The sequence below is a fragment of the Nycticebus coucang genome, chromosome X (assembly GCF_027406575.1).
Source record: "Nycticebus coucang isolate mNycCou1 chromosome X, mNycCou1.pri, whole genome shotgun sequence".
In the NCBI taxonomy this organism is placed as follows: domain Eukaryota; kingdom Metazoa; phylum Chordata; class Mammalia; order Primates; family Lorisidae; genus Nycticebus; species Nycticebus coucang.
Window position 1 is genome coordinate 174,733,041 of NC_069804.1, and position 21,206 is coordinate 174,754,246.

Here is a 21,206-nt window from a genome sequence, read left to right on the forward strand (position 1 = left end):
CTGGGCTTTTAAGTCTGAGTGATTGCAAGAATATTATCACCCAAAGGAAAGATTCTAAGGAAAGGAAGGAGGAAAATGATTAAAAAAGAGATAACTCATTCTGTTTTTATTTTTAATTTTTTATTTCAAAGTATTACAGAAGTCCACACATTTTGGTTACATAATTTGTTTTTGTATATTTTAAATCAAAGTTGTAAGTATGCCCTTCACCTAGAAAGTGCGTGTTGTGCCTACTAGGTGTGAATTTACCTATCTCTTCCTCCCCCCCTCACCTACTTGCATTCCATCAAGTTTTGCTTCCATATGAGCACATAAGTGTTGATCAACTAGTTCTAATTTAGTATTGAGTACATTTTATGTTTGTTTTTTTTTCCATTCTTGCAATATTCTTGCAATACTTCACTTAGAGGAATGGTCTCCAGTTCCATCCAGGTTGTCACAAAAGATACCAGATCAACTGAGTAGTATTCCATAATGTTGATCTACCACATTTTATTAATCCATTCATGTATTGCTGAGCACTTGGGGTGTTTTCACATTTTGGAGAATGTAAATTGTGCAGCTATAAACAAAGAACATAAGCAAATCAGAAATAAAAGATCAAACAACCTTATCAAAAGAGATATTCATTCTCGATTTTTATAACCTTCTCTGAAAATTTAATGCCCATTCTTTTAACTACAGTTTTAATTCTTATTTGAAATAGAACAATTTGAAGTTTTGACTTCAGAGCAGTTATTTTTCTAACAATAAGTTTCATTAACAGTGTTATGACACTGTTGGACCGTACTACAAATAACAAATACCAAGCTATAGCCAGTGGCCTAAGCACACCATTCTTTGTATGGTTTCATCACAAATTAAATTTTGGTCCATCATACCCAAAGATGGGAATATACCCAATAATGGGTATATATCTTTAAAGAGGAGAAATTTCATATAGAGAGAAACATACTTAAAAATAAAGCAAGATTAAAGTACATAATTATTCCATAAATAGTCAATTTGGGGAAGCTTCCTAAGCACTCACTAATATTCTGAAAAAATGCATTTACAAGTTAGGTATGATTATAAGTAATAAGATAGCTTTCAAGACACAAAATAAAATTTCAAATGTCATTTTAAAACAAACAAAAACAAAGATGATCATTAAGTTGGTTTGAAGTTTCTACAAATATCACTCTAAGCCATATTTCTACCTTCTGAACCTCCCACTGGCCATAATTTATGTTTATGAATTGTGCCCATGTACACATCCCAAATTTTCTATAGCTGCTTGGAAAACATTGGCTTCAAAATGTGGTACAATTAGTGGCTGCCCAGAATTTAATTCAAATTCCCAGCTGACTATGATGACTTAAAATGATATCATAACCAAACTTAGTAAAGTTCTTCTGCAGAGAAATATGACATTACTCCCAAGTCCAGTCCCTATCAATCTTACTTGACCACTCCAAGTTCCATAATTTATATTGAAGCTATCTCTACACTTTCAAGTGTCTTCCAAACAAAATTTATGTTTAGGCAAATGACCAATTCATTTGGAACAGTCTTAACAGATCAAATACATCTGTATTGGTAGAAAATGGTATGCCAAAGAATCTTTGAGGCAAAACAAAAACCTTTGAATAAACTTGATATGTTCAAATGTATATCCAATGTGTTCAAAAGGTAGTTTCCTTTTTACCTAGTTATTTGTAAGATTTTATCATGTGACCAGTGATATTTCTAGGGATATTACCTAACAGTTAAACAACATATTAGGGATGCAGTGTGCCTTAGTAGAAAGGAAATAGATTTTTGAAGCAGGGAGACCTAAATTCAAATATAAGTTCTGCTAGGTATTTACTGTGCAACTCTGGGGAAGTAATGTAAGTTCTTTGTGGCTCAGCTTCCTATATTTTAAAAGGGATTACCTCACTGGTGTCATAGTAGTGTTGCAAGAATCTCATGAGATAATGGATGAAAAGCAACTAGAGCAATTAGTATATACCAATAAATTTTTTTTCAAAAGCAACTAGGATACAGCCTGATATAAGGTGCATAGTAAGTAGATTTTAGGTATTAATTTTTTATTTTGCTAAAAGGAAATATTCATATAGATGTTGGAAAATGCTATATTGCCTTGCAATTCTTGCATTTGGCTGTGCAGATAGAACTCTGGCTCAAAACCCAGGGAAATAATATGAAGCCTTCATTCGTCATCTCTCCTATTTCTTTGCCTCATAGTCAGGTTAATTTACCCTTCTGTCTTAAATTCAGGTTGCTTTAGCTTCTTGTATTTTTCAAGATATAATTCGATTTTTTTTCTGCTGAATGTCCTTCTCACATCATGAAAAAAACACTTACTAACCCATTTCATCTTATTATTAAATTGATCTGACTGATCTCCCCACAAATTCTCAAGATTTCGAGTGTGGAGTCGGCAACTAAATGACTTGTTCTCTAAATGTGCTACATTAATATCAGTTGATGATGTGACTAGGTACAAAACTGGTGTATTAGAAATATAGTGAGGGGGACAGTAGTGTGTGCTCATGAAGAGAGTCCTAAATTGTTAATCGGATGTTTCTTGTTTTATGGCAATAGGAAAATCACTTAATATTGAATCATTATTTTCCTATAACAAAAGGCTGAAATATCAATTTTGTGAGGATTAATTTATAATTTGTAGACTATGTGAAGCATGCCTTATACACAATAGCTGAAAAGCTCAACTTTTTGGTCAGAAAATCTACAAGGAGTATATTTTGCTTTTATACAATTATTTTTTAATAATGCAATTTATTTTTTAAATAGACATATAAAATTGCATATGTTCATCATGTACATTATAATGTTTTGAAGTATATAGACACTGAATATTGGTTAAATATAGCTATTAAGAATGCATTGTCTCACGTTGTTACATAATTTTTGTGATGAGAATATTTAATATCCACCTTCTCATCAATTTTCAATAATACAAGGTGTCATTTAGTCACCATGCTATGCAACAGAACTCTTGACGTTATTCCTCATATCTAACTGTGATTACATATCCTTGGGCCAACATCTCCTCAACTACCACCCATCCAGTCACCCAAGTCCCTGGTTACCATTATTCTACTTTCTACTTCTATGAGATCACACTTTTTAGATTCCACACATGAATGAGAATATGTGGCATTTGTCCTTCTATGCTTAACTTATTTCACTTAACATAATGTCTCCCAGGTTACTCCATGTTGTCACAAATGACAAGAGTTCCTTCTGTTTTAAGACTGAATAGTATTCTGTTTGTATGTTTATGTGCCATGTTTTATGTATCCATTCATCTGTTGATAAACTGTTAAGTTGATACTGTACCTTGGTTATTATAAATAGTGCTGCAATAAACATGGGAGTAGGCCGTATATTTTAAATGATAAGTAGAAATATATTAGTCTACAATTTGCACAACTATGTATATTTAGGCATGGTAAATACTTAAGTGATCAGGTGCTTTTCAATAAACACATAGTTGAGACTTTGAAAATCTCAAATAAGCAAGAATCTTTTCATCCTTAATGAGACAGCTGTTCAGAGGTATCATTTAGAAGAAAATGAAAAGTGTATCATATTGAAATTATACCTGAGCTACTAAGCTTGTTGTAGAACAAATTTATTCTACTCTGTTGGTACTATAATGTCATTCTGATTTTTTTAATATAGGCACCCATTTACTAAAAAGTTTAATCAAGTGATTAGTCAATTCAAATGACCATTATAATCCAGCAACTGGTTTAATTTTCCCTTATGTATGAACCAATTGATGAAATTATTTGTGTTAATTAATTTAAACGTTAATCAATTTGATTCTTTCAATTCACTTTGCCACAAAAATAGCAAAATAGCTGACTGCAGCAAAAAGAATATCATAAAAATGTCAATTTTTACTTTTCACATTATTAATATTTTCTATTTCTAAATCAAATTTTAATGATCTGCTACTCTTCTTAAATCTTCTACTGTACTTACTTTTAATTCTTCTTGATTACTCAGTTGCTTGACTATATCATTAAAATAATACTGAAGATTTAAAAATACATACAAGTCTGCTAAAATACAACCCCACTGCAGTTTTTGATTGGGTTTTAAATTATAAAAATAATATTCATTTAAATTAAAAGATTCTGTAATTTTTCAAAACATGAAAACATACCAAATTTCACTCTTAAACATATGATATAGTATAGTCTACCTGGATTTTCACACTCACTATATATTTAAATATCAAACTTGAATGAGAAAGGAAGGAGGCCAGGAGTGGTGGCTCATGCCTGTAATCCCAGCACTTGGGAGGCCGAGGTGGGTGGATTGCCTAAACTCACAGGTTTGAGACCAGCCTAAACCAGAGCGAGATCTCATCTCTAAAAATAACTGGGCATTGTGGCTGGCACCTGTAGTTCTAGCTACTTGAAAGGCTATGGCAAGAGAATCGCTTAAGCCCAAAAGTTTGAGTTTGCTGTGAGCTTTGACACCATAGCCCTCTACCAAAGGGGTGACAAAGTGACACTCTGTCTCAAAAAAAAAAAATTAAATTTCCTTAAAAAAAGAGAAAGGAAGGGTAAAAATTATATACTCATTTTCTATATGAGGAAAAAAATTATGAAGTGACTTGTACAAGGTCATACATCTTGCAGAGCTCAGATTAAAACTTAAATTTCATAAGCGCAACTGCTAATTCATCAAAAAACTTCTTGCTTAATGATTATGATCAATTAATTTCTCAGTAAGAGTATACTATATATAGGTATTAAATCACGAAATTCCTAATAAAATATGCTGTTTAAAATGTCCTCGTTTCCAACATGAATTTTTACATGTTTAACAAAATCCTGGAAAATTAATTCTTTCATCATCGATTAAGTACCTGTTATGTTCTAGAAGCTATTTCTGGTACAAGTATACAATCGTGAAAAAGAGATGTTCCCTGCCATCATGGCTGTTTCATTATAGGTGTATGACAGATAATAAAGCAAAGAGCTAATTAATACATGCTAGAATGTTAGAAATATTCTTGTCCTCATTTTTCTGAAAAACATATGACTGTTTGGAAAATGATATATCACCCCAAATACACTACTCATTTGCAAGCTCTGAAAGTTAAAGAGAAAGCAGGAGAAGGAACACAGAGAGAGACAGTAACTGCTAAGCAAAAAAAAAAAAAAAAAAAAAAAAAAATGCCTTATTGAGGGTTAAAATTTGACCAGGAATTTGAGTAAAAGTGAGGAAAAACATTCAATACTGAGGAAGCTCAAGTGCAAAGGTGTGGAGATGAGAGTATACTTTATTTGTCCATGGAATAGCGTAATAGCATGGAGATCAGTGTGATTATTGCAGAGCAAACAAGGAAGAGAATTTTAGGAGAGGAGGGCAAAGAAATTGGCATAAGCTTGAGCATGTAAATTTATATTTTATTCTAATTGTCACAAAGGTATGGGAAAATCTGGCATCTATTTTATGAAGGTCATTCAGGTTATTAAAGTGGAGAAATCAACTTTAAGGGAGTGAAAGAAAAAGGACAGTTGGGAGACTATTGCAATACTCTCGGAGAGAGCTAATGATGCTTTGGACAAGGCTGGTAGAGGTGGCTGCGAGAGAAATGGACATATCTGAGATAGAGTCAACACAGTGCAGAAATTGTGTGTTATTAATCTTCTTTTTCTTTATGCTGAGTACAACGCCTGACAAACAAGTAGTACCTTATAAATGTATGTTAAGAAAATGTTCTGCTAGATTTCCTATAACACAAATCATTCATAACATTGAAATGTTGGTTTTTGTGATTCCTTGTGCTTTAACCAAACTGAAGCATAAATCTATTGTTTTGTACTATATAGAAAAAACATGAAAATATAGTTTTCCTTTCTATGAAAATAAAAACTCTAGATGTTCAGTAAGTCTTGAGAACATTCTAGGAGGGTAAACAGCACTCCTTAACTCATGCATGTCATTGTTATGCATCATACTACTATAGTGATGTACATACCTCGGAAATCCTAAACAATGATCTTGCTCCTATGCTGCTACCATACTATGTCAGATAGTGTGCTAGTCCCTTCCCATGCATTGTTTATTTAGGTGGGATGACTGTATGTCTTAGCTTCCTGCGACAATCCCATTCATACCAGTGGTCCTGTTGTGATGATTTGGATAATGAATTATATTGCCACACCACATGCATTTAGTTCCTATCTCAGGTTGCTGGAGGCCTACATAGAAAACTGAGCCCCAACCAGGTTAAGTAATTGGTACTAATTAACAAAGCTAGTAAGTGAGAAAACCAGATTGTAAAACTTGCATTCTAGTTGAATTCAAAGTTAACGCTTTTCATTACTCTGCCTTGATGCCTTCTATGGGGAGAGAAAGGATAACATGAGCTATGTAGAAGTACTCAGTAGATATAGCATAGCAACTATAAGAATGGTGATGCAAAACACAACAAGGATTTGAAGAAATTATATTCTATTCAAAGAGAACGAAGTTGGAGTTATGATCATTTATGCCTGATGGCATTAGTTCTCTGTCAGGACCTGATCAGGTGTTCACAGATCAGCAACAACTTCCTCAGCAGTCACAGCAGCTTTTGGAGGGCTTATTAATCAGGTACCTGGTTGATCCTGGCAATAGTGTACAATGAAAAGAACCCCGAGAAGGAGTCAGGAATGGAAGTTCAATTTTTGACTAGGACACATATTAGATCTAAGTGAATTCCAGCCACTGAGATTATTTCCTCATCTGCACAACAGAGATAAGGGCACAAATTCTACTTAAATCAAGGCCTGTCAAGAGACTCAAATAAGACAATGCCTGTGAATATGCTGAGTAAACTAAAAAGTATAATTTACCATCCTATTAAAAGCAAGTTTTTAGAGTTGTTACCATTTCTACTGCTGTATTCAGTCAACTTCTTTATCCTTTTGTACCTTGAATTCTTCAAAAGAGCTGAAGAAGTGTGAGTTCTCTTGGGGAGAAAGATGGGTATCACACCTTTTGGTGGTCTGGTCAAACAGCTTGATGTAACTGTATGTCATTCTATCGGCATTTCCCCTTTCACTGTGGCCCTCACATCCTCACCCACAACTGAAATTACTATAAGGCTCCCAGAGTTGTTTCTAGTTGGGAAAAAGATTAAAGAAAAATTTAAGAAAAATCACTCTTTTAAAGATAAATTTTCAGGTATTAAGCTGTCATTGCAATGGCATTGTTTACATCCATCTGTGTCTGCTTATACAATCAAAACTTAATGTCTGATATAAGTAGTTTGAAAAATATTTCTAGGGGCAGTGCCTGTGGCTCTGTGAGTAGGGCATCAGACCCATATACTGAGGGTAGCAGGTTCGAACCCGGCCCTGGCCAAACTGCAACAACAACAAAATAGCCGGGTTTTATGGCAGGCACTCGTAGTCCCAGATACTGGGCAGGCTGCGGCAAGAGAATTGCCTAAGCCCAAGAGCCGAAGGTTACTGTAAGCTGTGGTGCTACAGCACTCTACTGAGGGCGACAAAGTGAGACTCTGTCTCTAGAAAAAAAAAAAAAAGAAAAATATTTCTAGTGACCCTTTGACCTTTAATCAACCTTTCAATAACCACTTTCTATAACAAAAAATGATGAAACATTCCCAATCTATACCTCATTTTTTTTTACAACTAGTCATATAACAGGTATATGTTTAAAGAGTAGAATGGAAATAAGATTTCAGGACTTATATGGGAAGTGATTTTAATTGACTAACTAGAGTAACCTCTGGCTATCTTTTTAAAGTGAATAGTAGCTTTATTAAGATATGATTCACATACCATAAAATTCACTCTATTAAAGTGTACAATTCGGTGGTTTTTAATACATTCACATAGTTGTGCAATAATCACCAGTATCAAATGTTACAATATTTTCATCATCAAAAAGAAATCCAATACCCATTAGTAGTCACTGCCCATTTCTACCCCCCTCTCCTCCCTCCAACACAGGCAACCACTAATCTATTTTCTAACCCTATGGATTTGCTTTTCCTGGACATTTCACATAAATTGGACCATATGACATGTGATCTTTTGTTTCTGACTTCCTTCGTTTAGCATAATGTTTCCAAGGTTCATCCACACTATAGCATGATGAGTAAGTCATTTCTTTTTATGGACGAATAATATTCCACTGTGGACATATGACATTTTCTTATCTATTCTTTACTTAATGGAAATTTGAGTTCTTTCTACTTTAGGGCTATTATGATTAATGCTTCCATAAACATTAATGCTTAAGTTTCTGCATGGACATTTATTTCCATTTATTTTAGCTGTATACGCCTAGAATTAGAATTGCTGGGTTTCTATTCTGTCTTTACTCCAAAATTTTAACACTGGCAATTTGAAGCAATTGTTATAAAGATTTATTATTATTATAAAATAATTGGAATTCTTATAAAACTATTGCAGGCAGGCAAGAATTGTAATTAGAAATATTTAATTTAAAAGTCAGAAGATTGAAAGATTACTTTTCAGATTTAATAGCTTGCAATTAAGCTATTATCAACCTTAATAATTCAAAAAGCTATTTTCTTATTGCAACTGGTCATTATAACTTAGACTTTTTTCTGCCCATTTTAGCACTTCTATTCCTATTTATGAATTTCATTACTGTCAAATTATAAATTATACTATGACGGATTACTATGTCATATCATAACAGGCCATTTATATGTTTAATTTACAAAGTTTAAAATAGCTTCATTGTTATATTTGTGAATAATTAAATGAGCTAATACTGTGACAGAAAAGATAAAAGCAGATGAACATAAAATGTGCCTGCAATTTCATTTATTCACTAGGAATAAGAAATATAGTTTTGATATAAAAGTCACAAAATACTTTCCTGGCTTTAGTTTGGAAATGCAAGCACTAGTTTTAAGAGGATCTTCTCAAATAAAATACATCAAATACATTTAATTGAGGTAATTCATGGTCTAAAATAACTATATTGTTGGCTTTGCCTACAGCAAAAGGAATAATCAAGAGATATTGAAATTCTAAGACTGAAGGCCAAGTGTGGTGGGGGTCACTCCTTTATTCCAGCCCACTTCAATCATCAGTCTCCTCACAACATGCCCAGTAAGTTCTTAGGAGCCAATTAAGCCTCCAGTTATGCTCTTTAAAATCGAGACTCTCCCTAGTCAATTGTAGGCATGTGGAATTTCAGAATAGACCATGTGATGAAACATTTGAGAACTTTTTAATGGTATAATTAGTTTATGCATTTAGTCACATCCCATTAGCATATCCAAGAAATCATGTTGCTATAGATGAAATATCTTTGCTCCTCCATGAGGCCAATCCCTCATTCCTGCCCTAGATCTGATCCCTTCTTAATAAACAACATCACCCCAGCCATTCTCCTCTCTTTCTCTCGCATTTATTCCTTTTATTCCACTATACCTACAAACACATAAACAAATATTATTGCTCCGATTTTATAAAACAAACAAAAGCAGAAATACAAAAACTTCCCTGAACATTAATTGTTTTCTAGCTTTCTTTACATTTTCCTGCTTTCATTTACAGCAAAACCCTTAGAAACACTTCTTTGCAAAACTTCACTCTAGTTCATCTTCTGATTTTTTTTTTTTTTTTTTTTTTTTGTAGAGACAGAGTCTCACTGTACCGCCCTCGGGTAGAGTGCCGTGGCGTCACACGGCTCACAGCAACCTCTAACTCTTGGGCTTACGCGATTCTCTTGCCTCAGCCTCCCGAGCAGCTGGGACTACAGGTGCCCGCCACAACGCCCGGCTATTTTTTGTTGCAGTTTGGCCGGGGCTGGGCCTGAACCCGCCACCCTCGGTATATGGAGCCGGCATCCTACTCACTGAGCCACAGGCGCCGCCCCCTTCTGATTTTTCTTAAACCCTCTAGAATCTGGCTCTGATTCCACCTCCACCAAAATTGATCTTTTCTTTTTCAAAATTTACTTTTAGGTTATAAATCAAAGGGTCAATTTTCAGACCTCCGGTTAGTTGACTCTAAGAGATATTCTACTACCTGGCTTCCTTTTTCTTGGTACACTTCTTCACTTGGCTTTCAGGAAGTAAAGACTCTTGGTTTGTCTCCTGTATGACTCTTGATGTTTCCCTCTTTTTCTTCCTATAACTTTTTTGGCTCCAGAGCTCCATACCTGGGTCTGTTCTCTTTTCTATCTACATGCTCTCCCTTGATGATCTTATCTATTCTGTTGGCTTAGAATACCATCTATAAACTGATAACCTCCTAATCTCTATCACCAGCTCATACCTCTTTCCCATAATGAGATATTTTACTTCCTATTCAGCATCACCACTGGTTCTCAAATGGATATCTCAAAATAAGCATGTTCACAACTTGACTTTTGATGTTCTACCAAAAGTTACTTCATTCTTAAACTTTCCCCATACTGTAGGCAGAGATTCCATCCTTTTCATAGCCCAGGCTAAAAATTTAGGCGTAATCAATCCTTGATTTTTTTTCTCTCTCCCATAGTTCATCTGTAAACCTTCAGCATCTCATACTGCTTTTTCAGTTCACCATCTTCCCTTGCCTTCATCACTGAAAAAGCCTCCTATCTATTCTTCCTATTTTCATCCTTTCCACTTATAGTCTACTTTCAACACAGCAATGAGAATAATCCTATTATTACATAAATCATATCATGTTATCCCTCTGGTAAAAATAAATAAATAAATGAACAAAAAATCCTCAATTGCTTTCCAGCTCAGGGATCACAGTAAAATTCAAATTCCCACATGGACATATATGATCCAGTCCAGTTAACTCCATACTCCTTCCCTGATCAATCTGTTTGAAGTACTATGACATGTTTTTCCCTTAATACTTTTTTTTTTTTGCTATTTTTGGCCAGGGCCCGGTTTGAGCCCACCACCTCCTGTATATTAGGCCGGTTCCCTACTCCTTTGAGCCACAGGCACTGCCCCTCAAAACTTTCTATTTATATTGTTACCTTAAGGCCTTTGTGTATGCTGTTCTTGCCCCTGAAATTCTCCTCTACCAAGTAACTACATTGCTAGTTATGTCACCTCCATCAAAAAGTACCTCTTCAGTGAGGCCTACTATGAGCATATGCTCCTCTACAGCTATCAACTTTTCACTGGCTTTCCCTCAACTTCATTTTTTTTCTGATACTCTTATTTATTATTTTGACAGCTTATTGAATATCTCCTGTGTTTTTTAATGAAGAATCCAGGATGGCAAGTATTTTGGCAGGGTTGTTTTCATTTATCCTGTATGCTAAGCACTTAAAACATCACTTCACACATGCTAACTGGCAAGTGAATATTCACTGAATAAATATATCAAAGAAGCTTAGCATATCCAACCCAAAACTTATGAGATCCCAAACCTCAAACCAGCTCCTCTCCCAGCCCCTTATCTCATTGAATGATACCACTGGTAACCCAGTTGTTCAAACTTAAAACCTAAAAATATGTCTTGATTTATCTCTTTTTCTCCATCCAACAAATAGGTAAACTTACTCTTCAAAACACAGTCATACAATTGGTTTGCTTCTTACCTCCTTCACCATTATCACACTAGCCTAAGCTGTCTTTATCTCCTATCTGTGTGGTTGTGTTGCTTTTGTGCTAGCTTTACAGTTTACTGATACTTCAGTAGATTGAGCCTTTTAATATGTAAGACAGGTGATAGCATTTCCATAAGCTCAACTCTGTAACTGGATACTCACTACACTTAGAATCAAAACTCACCATGAAAAATTAGATCCATCAGATCAAAGCATTATTATGCTTTGTGACTGTTGTAACATAGGATGAATTTTTTAATTTTATTTTTATGTAAATGATGTCAGCTCTACCAAAAGGAAAATTATATAGTCTCTTGTGTGCACAGTTAAGGCAATTAATACACACTCACCAGACACACTAAAATGTAAAACATTTGAGCATTGCATTTAAGCAAGTAAAGTTAGTAATAAGAAAAATATCTGGAAATAATGGCAATCAACATAAATGTAATTGGGTTAGACTCACCCAATGAAAGATACTTTAACATCAGATTACTATGTAAAATAACACGATATATAAGCTCTTGTTGGGCACCTAACCCATTCCATGACTCTCTATCTCACAGGAGTCCTGAAACAGTTTCCTTCCATTACCCCTTAAGGCTTGATGGTGTCATAGCTTCTCAATGTTGACAGTCCCCAGGTGCTCTGACTTCCTTCAACATATTTCTAAGTATATTTTTGTCAAAATCTCAGTTGAATGTGCCTTGTGTTCCCTAAATCATGTGTGCTTTGGAAGCATAACTGATTCATAGAGGAAGCTTTAACACTTTTCAAAGAATTGGAATTACACAGATGAAAATAGCTGATAAAATAATTAGATTAGAAATCAATGATAGAAAAAAGTTAAAATATATACATACATATATATGCACAGATACGCACAACATACACACACACACACACACACACACACACGAGAATGCAAGGACACAATCCTAAATAACTATTGAGATGAAAGAGAAATCACAATGCAACTTGCAACTAAATGGTAATAAAATTGCTACATATGAAAAATTTTTATGTTAATATTTGATGGGGAGGTACAGCAATATGGTGAACTAGAGATAGCTTTTTTCCAGCTGTGCATGGTGAGATTGAGGAGAAAGGACTCCAGCCACCTCTGGCTGGGGAGCCTTGCCCAAAAACATCAGCTTGGGGCATAAGGAGGCAGCAGGAGACTTCAGAATCACTGGAGGAGGGTGGGAGCATGGAGAATCAGCACAGAGGGAAGAACTTGCCCACAGGCAGAGGCTGGACTGGTTCAGAAGTTTTCTGACAAAGAGGGCCTGCCCTACAGGGTTTTGCATTTGAATGACCTTGGGAGAGCTTGGGTGAGGAGCAAGTCATCTTGATTGTGCCTCGTGGCCAGGATTGAGCTATTTAGTGGAGTGGAGCTCTTGTTTTCAGCTGCTGGCCAGGCACAGCTATTGCGGGAAGGCTGCCTTGCAGGATTGGCCCTCAGGGTCCCAGTGTGAGGCCGGTTCTGGTGTGCCTGGTAATCTGGATAGCCACCCATGGGAAGACTTGAGAGACACTTGTTTTCTTGGGAAATCCACTGTGTGGCCAAGGGACATGTTTGGAAAGGTTAAGGCATGTCTGTTAAGCAGGCTAAGGAGAACTTCAGGTTCTCCCAACCCTGTGGAATTTGAGGGCAAAGAAATCAGCAAGATGGGACCAGGTATCCTTGGCAAGACAGAGGCTACCAGCTGCCTTCTTATACAGCCCTATCAGCGTTTTAATTAGCATCCCATTCACCAGAACATTACCTGTTGTCCAGACAACATATGATGAGATATATACCCGTATTTTCCTCTTTATTTGAAATTTCTTTCAATCTTTTCCCCCAGGTTTTTCTTTTTCTTTTTAATTACAATTTTTCACTGTTTCCTTCTTCAATATTAAGGGCTCCATTATTGCTACTTTTTCTGCTCCTGTTATTTTTTCCCCAATTTTATCCCTGAAGGTTTTTTGTTTTGAAAGACTTGGGACAAGACCCCCACTCTGTCCTGGGCTACTGTGACCCCCAATCAACCGCAAGAGGTGATACTTGATGCAATCAGCACGAGGTTTTTTTTTTTTTTTTTTATTCCAGCATGCTGGGGCCTAACCCGGGACTCTCTCAGGAGCAGAGGAATTAAGCCCCATAAGAGCAGATTTTACAAGCTTATAAAGGCAAAAACCACAAAGTAGGCGGGAGTAGCAGACATAGCAGGGGCTTTAACCATGAAGTAGGGAGGGGGAGCAGACATAGCAGGGTCTTTCCAGATAAGAAGAACTCTGGTTCATTACTCAACTGTCTTAAGACAAGATTAACAGTTAAACATTTGCTTAACAGTTAAACATTTGCTTAGTCCTTTTATCTGCTTCAGCTCGGGGCTATCTCCTGGAACAGTTACAAAAGATCACATTCTCATGGTAGGGGGTGAGAGGTGGTCACATTCCTATGGTAGGGGGTGAGAGGTGGTCACATTCTCATGGTAATATTTTCTTTCAGTTTGTTTTGTATTCTTTTATGATATTTTATCTTTTCATTTTTACTTTCTTCAATTACCAAGGGCTACATTTTTGTGACAATTTTCCTTTTACTTTTTTGTTGCTTTCCATTTTTCTCATTTTATCTCTTTTATTGTAAATATTTTTCTACATAGCTTATCTTTCCTACATAAATTTCACAAATAACAACTAAGATATAGCCGCTTTTAACTCTTTTTTTTTTTTTTATTTGAGACAGAGTCTCACTTTGTTACCCTTGGTAGAGTGTCATGGCATCACAACCTCAAAGAGTTCATCGCAACCTCAAACTCTTGTGCTTAAGCAATTCTCTTGCCTCAGTCCCCTATAGTAGCTGGGACTATAGGTGCCTGCCACAACACCTGGCTATTTTTGTTGGAGTTGTCATTGTTGTTTAGCTGGCCTGGGTCGGGTTTGAACCCGCCAGCCTCACTGTATGTGGCTGGCACTGTAACCACTGTGCTATGGGCACCATGCCAGCCCCTTTTAATTCTTATATAATTTTATTTTAAATTATATTTATATACTTTTATTATTAATAAAATGTCTTTTTCCTGATATTTTATTTTTTTCTCAATCTATATTCCATTTAGGAGACAAAGCCTCACTTTGAGGCCTAGGCTGGGGTTCCCAGGAGAATTGATACTCTGATATAGGGGGTCGTGCTAGCTTTGGCCTTTGGAAGCACACAAGTGGCAAACTGCTATTTTAGGTTTTTTTGTTTGTTTGTTTTTCTTCTCTATTTTATGGAGGTAGGCTCTTGTTTCTGCTCAGGCTGGTAAAGAGCTCCTGACTTCAAGGGTCCCATCCAACAAAGCCCCACAGAGGCTAGGAATTGTGGGTGTGGGTCAAAGTACCCAGCTGAACACCACTATTACTACTTTATCTCTCTTTGTGTTCTTCTCTTAGTTTTGCTAACCTTTCATTTTTACTCCCCCTTTCTTTTTTTTCTCTTTTTCTTTCTTTTTGTGCCTTCTTGCTCTTCACTCTTTTCTTCTTTTATTCCTATAGCAAAAGGACACTTCCACACCTAAGGACAGACACAAGGTAACTTAGAGGAGGAAGAAGTGAAAGGAAAATTTGGGGAAGGAGGCAGACAAGAAGGAAATACTCATGAGGAAGAACAAACAAAAAATCCTGGCAACATGGAAAACCAGAACAGAGCACACACACTCCCACCCCCACCCTTGCAAGGAATCATGAGGTAGCTACTGCAGAGGATTCCACGTACAAAGAAATGTGAGAAATGACAGAAAGGGAATTTAAAACATGGATGGTAAAAACGATGAAAGGCTGGTTTAACATATGCAAATCCATAAATATAATCCACATATCAACAGAAGCAAAAACAAAGACCATATAGTCCTCTCAATAGATGCAGGAAAAGCATTTGACAAAATTCAGCAGCTTTTTCTAATTAAAAAAAAAACTTAATAGGTATAGGTGGCAGATTTCTTAAGATGATTGAACCCATCTATGACAAACCCACAACTAACATCATACTGAATGGAGCAAAACTAAAATCTTTTTCCACTTAAAACTCGAAGCATGCAAGGATTTCAACTATCTCCAATATTGTTCAACATTGTGCTGAAAGTTCTAGCCAATGCAATCAGGTCAGAGTAGGATATAAATGGCATCCAAACAGGGGAAGAGGAGGTCAAACTCACCCTCTTTCCTGATGATATGATCTTATACTTAGAAAATCTCAGAGACTCAACTACAAAACTCCTTGAAGTGATCAGGAAGTACAATAATGTCTTAGCATATAAAATCAGTGTCCCCCAATCAGTAGCCTTGGTATATGCCAATAACAGCCAAGTTGAGAAGCAAATTAATGACACAATTCCCTTCACAGCAGCTTCAGATAAAATTAAATACTTAGGAATATATCTAACAAAAATGGTGAAGGTTTTTTAGAAGGGAATTATGAAACCCTAAGAACATAAATAACAGAAGAAATTAACAAATGGAAGAATATACTGTGCTCTTAGCTGGGATGAATCAACATTACCAAAATGTCTATTCTACCCAAAACAATACAGTTTCAATGCAATCCCCATTAAAATACTAACATCTTACTTTGAAGAACTGGAAAAAATAGTACTTCATTTTGTATAGAACTGGAAACAAACAAACAAACAAACAAAAAACCCTGCATAACCATGGCAAGACTTAGTAATAAAAACAAAGTCAGAGGCACCACCCAACCAGATTTCAAGCTATATTACAGGTATACAGTAATCAAAATAGCATGGTGTTGGCACAAAATGGAGATATAGACATATGCAACAGAAAGGAAACCAAGAGATGAAACCAGTCTCTATTTGTCATCTGATCTTTCATAAACCAAACAAAAGCATACAGCGGGGAAACAATCCCTCTTCAACAAATGGTGCTGGGAGAACTGGATAACCACATGTAAAAGGCTGAAACTGGATCCACACATTTCACCACTTACAAAAATCGATTCAAGATGGATAAAATATTTAAATCTATGACATGAGATGATAAAAATCCTAGGAGAAAGTGTGGGGAAAACTCTTGACAATATTGGACTGGGGAAAGATTTTATGACAAAGACTTCAGCAACAACATCAAAAACATATATGTGGGACTTAATTAAGCTGAAAAGATCTGAAGAGCTAAGAGCACAACAAATAAAGCAAAAAGGGAAAACCTTCAGAATGGGAAAATATATTTTTATCATATGGATATGACAAAGGGTTGATAACTAGGATCTGCAGAGACCTCAAATTAATCAACAAAAAAAGAGCAAACAATAAAATCTACTACTGGAAAAGAGAGTCAAACAGAACCTTTTTGATGAAGACAGACAAATGGTTAACAAACATTTGAAACAATGCTCTGTTGTCCCTGATCGTCAGAGACATGTCAATGAAAACCTCCCTGAGATATCACCTAACTTCAGTGAGAATAATCAACATCACAAAGTCTCAAAGTTGCAGACACTGGCCTGGATGTGGAGAGAAGGGAACGTTTTTACACTACTGGTGGAACTGCAAACTAATATAACATTTTTGGAAAGGAGTATGGAAAATCCTCAAAGAATTCCGATCAGACTTCCCATTTGATCCTGCAATCCCATTATTAAGAATCTATCCAGAAGGAAAAAAAAAAAAAAAACAACTTTTATCATAAGGGCATTTGTACTAGACTGTTTATCACAGCTCAATTGCTTAATTTACAATCACCAAAATGTGGAAATAACCTAAATGACCACCAATTCAGGAATGGATTAAGAAGCTGTGGTAGATGTATTCCTTGGAATATCATTCAGCCATTAAAAAGATGGACACTTTACATGAGTTTAATTAACCTGGATTAAGTTGAAACACATTCTTCTTAGTAAAGTATCACAAGAATGGAGAAGCAAGATCCAATACACTCAATTCTAATGTGAAGCCGGTAGATTATCTAATATACACCCACATAACGGAAAAAGTCAAATTAATCTTAGATATTGTGTGGGGGAACAAGGGAGTGGGGAGGATGGGGGATGATTGTGAAAACATTGTAACCTAATTCTTTGTACCCTCAATTAAACTGAAATAATAATAATAATATTTGATGGCATTTTATATAGATACCTTTTATTTAATTTTATCTATTTGTCTAAATTTTCTTTTTCATCATTCTTTCTTGTGTTTCACATGTTCTTTCTGGAGCATTTCTTTTGCCTGGATACATTCTTTAGAAGACTCTTCAGTAAATGACATTTGCTAACATATTCTCTCAGTTTCGTTTGTCCTAAATATTTTGATTTTCTAACCTCCTTACAGGATAATTTTTCTGAGTGTACACAATTATATATTGGTGATGCAGTATTCTCTCTTAATGGTTTGAGAATTATTATTCTGTTTAATTATTTGATAGTTGATTTTGAGATATTTGTATTTGTTTTTTCATTTCTGTAGTTTCACAACATGTGTAGATTCCTTTTTATATATTTTACTATGTAAACATGGCATTTCTCCTGTATTTATGGACTTATGATTGTCATCCATTCTGAAAAATGTTCAGGCCTAAATAATTGCTCAAATTCTTCAATATTCCTCACTATCGTTTCTCTATTCTCTTTTTTCTATTCTTTTTTGTGTGTGTCTGATTTGATGTATATTAAAATGTTTCTTTCATACGGAAATACAACATCCTAAATTTTCATTATTTTTACATGAGTATTTAAGTATATTTGATTATGAAAATAAGAATTGCACATGGTTGAGGACTAATTATCAAATGCTAACATTTTCTGAATGGATGAGCATATTACAAAAGCAGAAAATGGGAACTAAGTTTATTTTAAAGCAAAGGCTAAAAAGTGTAAATTTCTTCCAAATTCTCACCAGAATTTAGAATGCCTCTGAAGATAAATTCAGTATTAAAAAACTGTTCAGATATTTAAAAAATATTGAGACTTTACATCTTTTGTATTAACTTGGATGGAGTTGAAACACATTATTCTTGGTAAAGTATCATAAGAATGGAAAGGCAAATATCCAATGTACTCAATAATAAGAAGAATCCAGTAGATGATCTAATACACACACAGATGAAAGAAAAACTCAATTCTGTTCAAGTTAGGGGGAGGGAGACAGAGAGAAGAGAGGGAGAGGAGAGCGTAGGGGATTGGTGTTCTCCCTCTTAATGGGAACAATGTAAAGGTATGTGCACACCTTTTGGGTACAGGACACAGCTACAAGAGGGACTCTACCTAATATGCAAATATTATAACCTAGTTGTTTGTACCCTCACATTAACCAGAAATTTAAAAAAATGTATACAATGAAATAAATAATTGCTTGAGATGTCAAGAAAAAACTCCCGTGTTTTCCTACAATATTTTGGAATGCTTTGCAAATTCATAGCATTAGAGTCATGAAATACTTAGCAGTAAAGCATTATGTCCTAGCTAATATGCTCGTCAGTTTGTGGCTCATTTCTCACAAAAGATAATTTTATGTAGGTGTTAATATTTCTATCATTAAGGGTTGAGATTTTACCTAATTCAATTCAACTTCATATCTCCAGTGTCCAACATAGAAATTGATGGCAAAGAAATGCTCAAATGTTTTATGGAGTAGTGCTAAAACTTTAATGTGTATGTGATTCATCTTCCAGAGTTATTTAAAACCCAGTGTTTTGGGTCCCCTCACCAGAGATGTGGATTAAGTAGGACAAGTTGGAGGACATAAATTTATATTTCTAAGAAGTTCACCAGTGAAACTGATGCTACTGGTCTAAGAACCATACTTTGAGTAATACTGGTTGAATGAATGGAAAACAAGTTTTTGAATGAAAAGCATATGAAAATCATATGAAGATATATTATTTGTGCAATGTTTTGAAATTTACTTTGTTCAAGTTATCATCTCATTCTCTTTTGGAGTAGTATATATTGGAAAATTCTGTAACATCCTCCTCATGCAAAGGCCTTTAAGTTTATATAAAACCCTCACAATCTTGCTCATAGCCTACTTTTAAGGCTTCATTTGTCACTTTGTTCTTCCATGCCCTTTGTACTCCAGCCACATTAAATACTCTACTTTCTCCAAATTCATATGTACTTTCATACCCAAGGGCATTACTTTCTTACTTGAATATTCTACCTTTAATCAAAATGTGATTCTTCAAGGTTTGGCTCAAAGTCTTCCATAATCCTCCCCTCCTCCAGAACAAATTTGGCTCACAATTTATCATAAATTTCACTGTACTCCCAGAGATCTCTCATACATTCTACCATGTGAATTATATCAGGGACAAACATTTAGGTCCCTGTCCATCTAGCTATGCCATCATCCTCTAATACTGAGCACATCATCTAACATAGAACCTAATACATATTACATAGTCAGTAAATGTTGGTCGAATTATAACTAAGAGGAATGACAACTGTAGGGGCATACTAATTTAGCATTAAAATTCTGATACAGGAAACAGTACTTCATGGTAATGTCAGTGAGACAAGATGACCTCATGTCCAAATTGATGCCTACTATCCCAGCACAATATGTAATAGCTCAAGATTTCACTCTCAAAAGGATCACATTTAGGAGGGTGAAGTATATGGTTCCTTTATCATTAGCCCAGGTATACTCCTTACATTTTACTTATAGCAGGATCTGGGAAAATTCAGCCTCTGGTTTTAACCTTACACCACTCATCCCATTATGTAGTTAGGAGATATCATTTGATGCATATCTAACTCAAATGGACAAACTACAAAGTCAATTTTTAAATTTTTACAATCACTTCTCAATTGCTTTCTAATCTGAAAAGATGGAAAAAATAAAGAACAATTATCACACAAAAATATCAAGCAAAAATTTGACATAATTCTTGAACAATGGTAGGAGAAATACAAAATTAAATGTGTGCTATTCATGAAAGGAGAACATTCATGATTTAGTTCTTTGGTACCTGACATCTGAAAGGGGATTGAGGAAACATTTTGTTTTAATAAATAGTATTTCAGAAAGCAGGTGTAAGAATGATTATTTCTTTTATCAGCTACAAACAGCTCAACATGGAAACCTATTAAAAAATAAGCAACAAGTAACAGTATTTAACAACTTTGAAATTATCTATATTTATATAATTTTAAATGATAAACATAATAGCTTGGCTACTATGTGAAGAGATTTTCTTTTTGCACAAAAGAATGACATTACTGAGATGCACTTTGGAATACTTAAAAGAGCACAACCCTTGGAGTCAGATATATGTAGATTCAAAGTTTGCTTCTACCACTTACTAGCTGTGTGGTCTCTGAGCCTTGGTTTCCTCAACTTTAACATGCAATAATAAAACCTACCAAATAGGATTGTAGAGAAGAGTAAATTAAATTAGATTTATGAAGTATCAAGCATGCAGAATGCACTCAATGAATATCTATTAGATCATTTTATAAATCTTAAAAAACACTTAAAGAAGTATCTTACAAACTTTTATGTATAGTTATACCACAGTTTAAAAATTCTTATCAATTGTTTATAATATAGTCACTCCTAGTATCTTCAATAGCCCCTAGATGTTCTGTTTCTTTGTTTTTGATATAAGGAGAGACATAATGATCACTGAGTAAC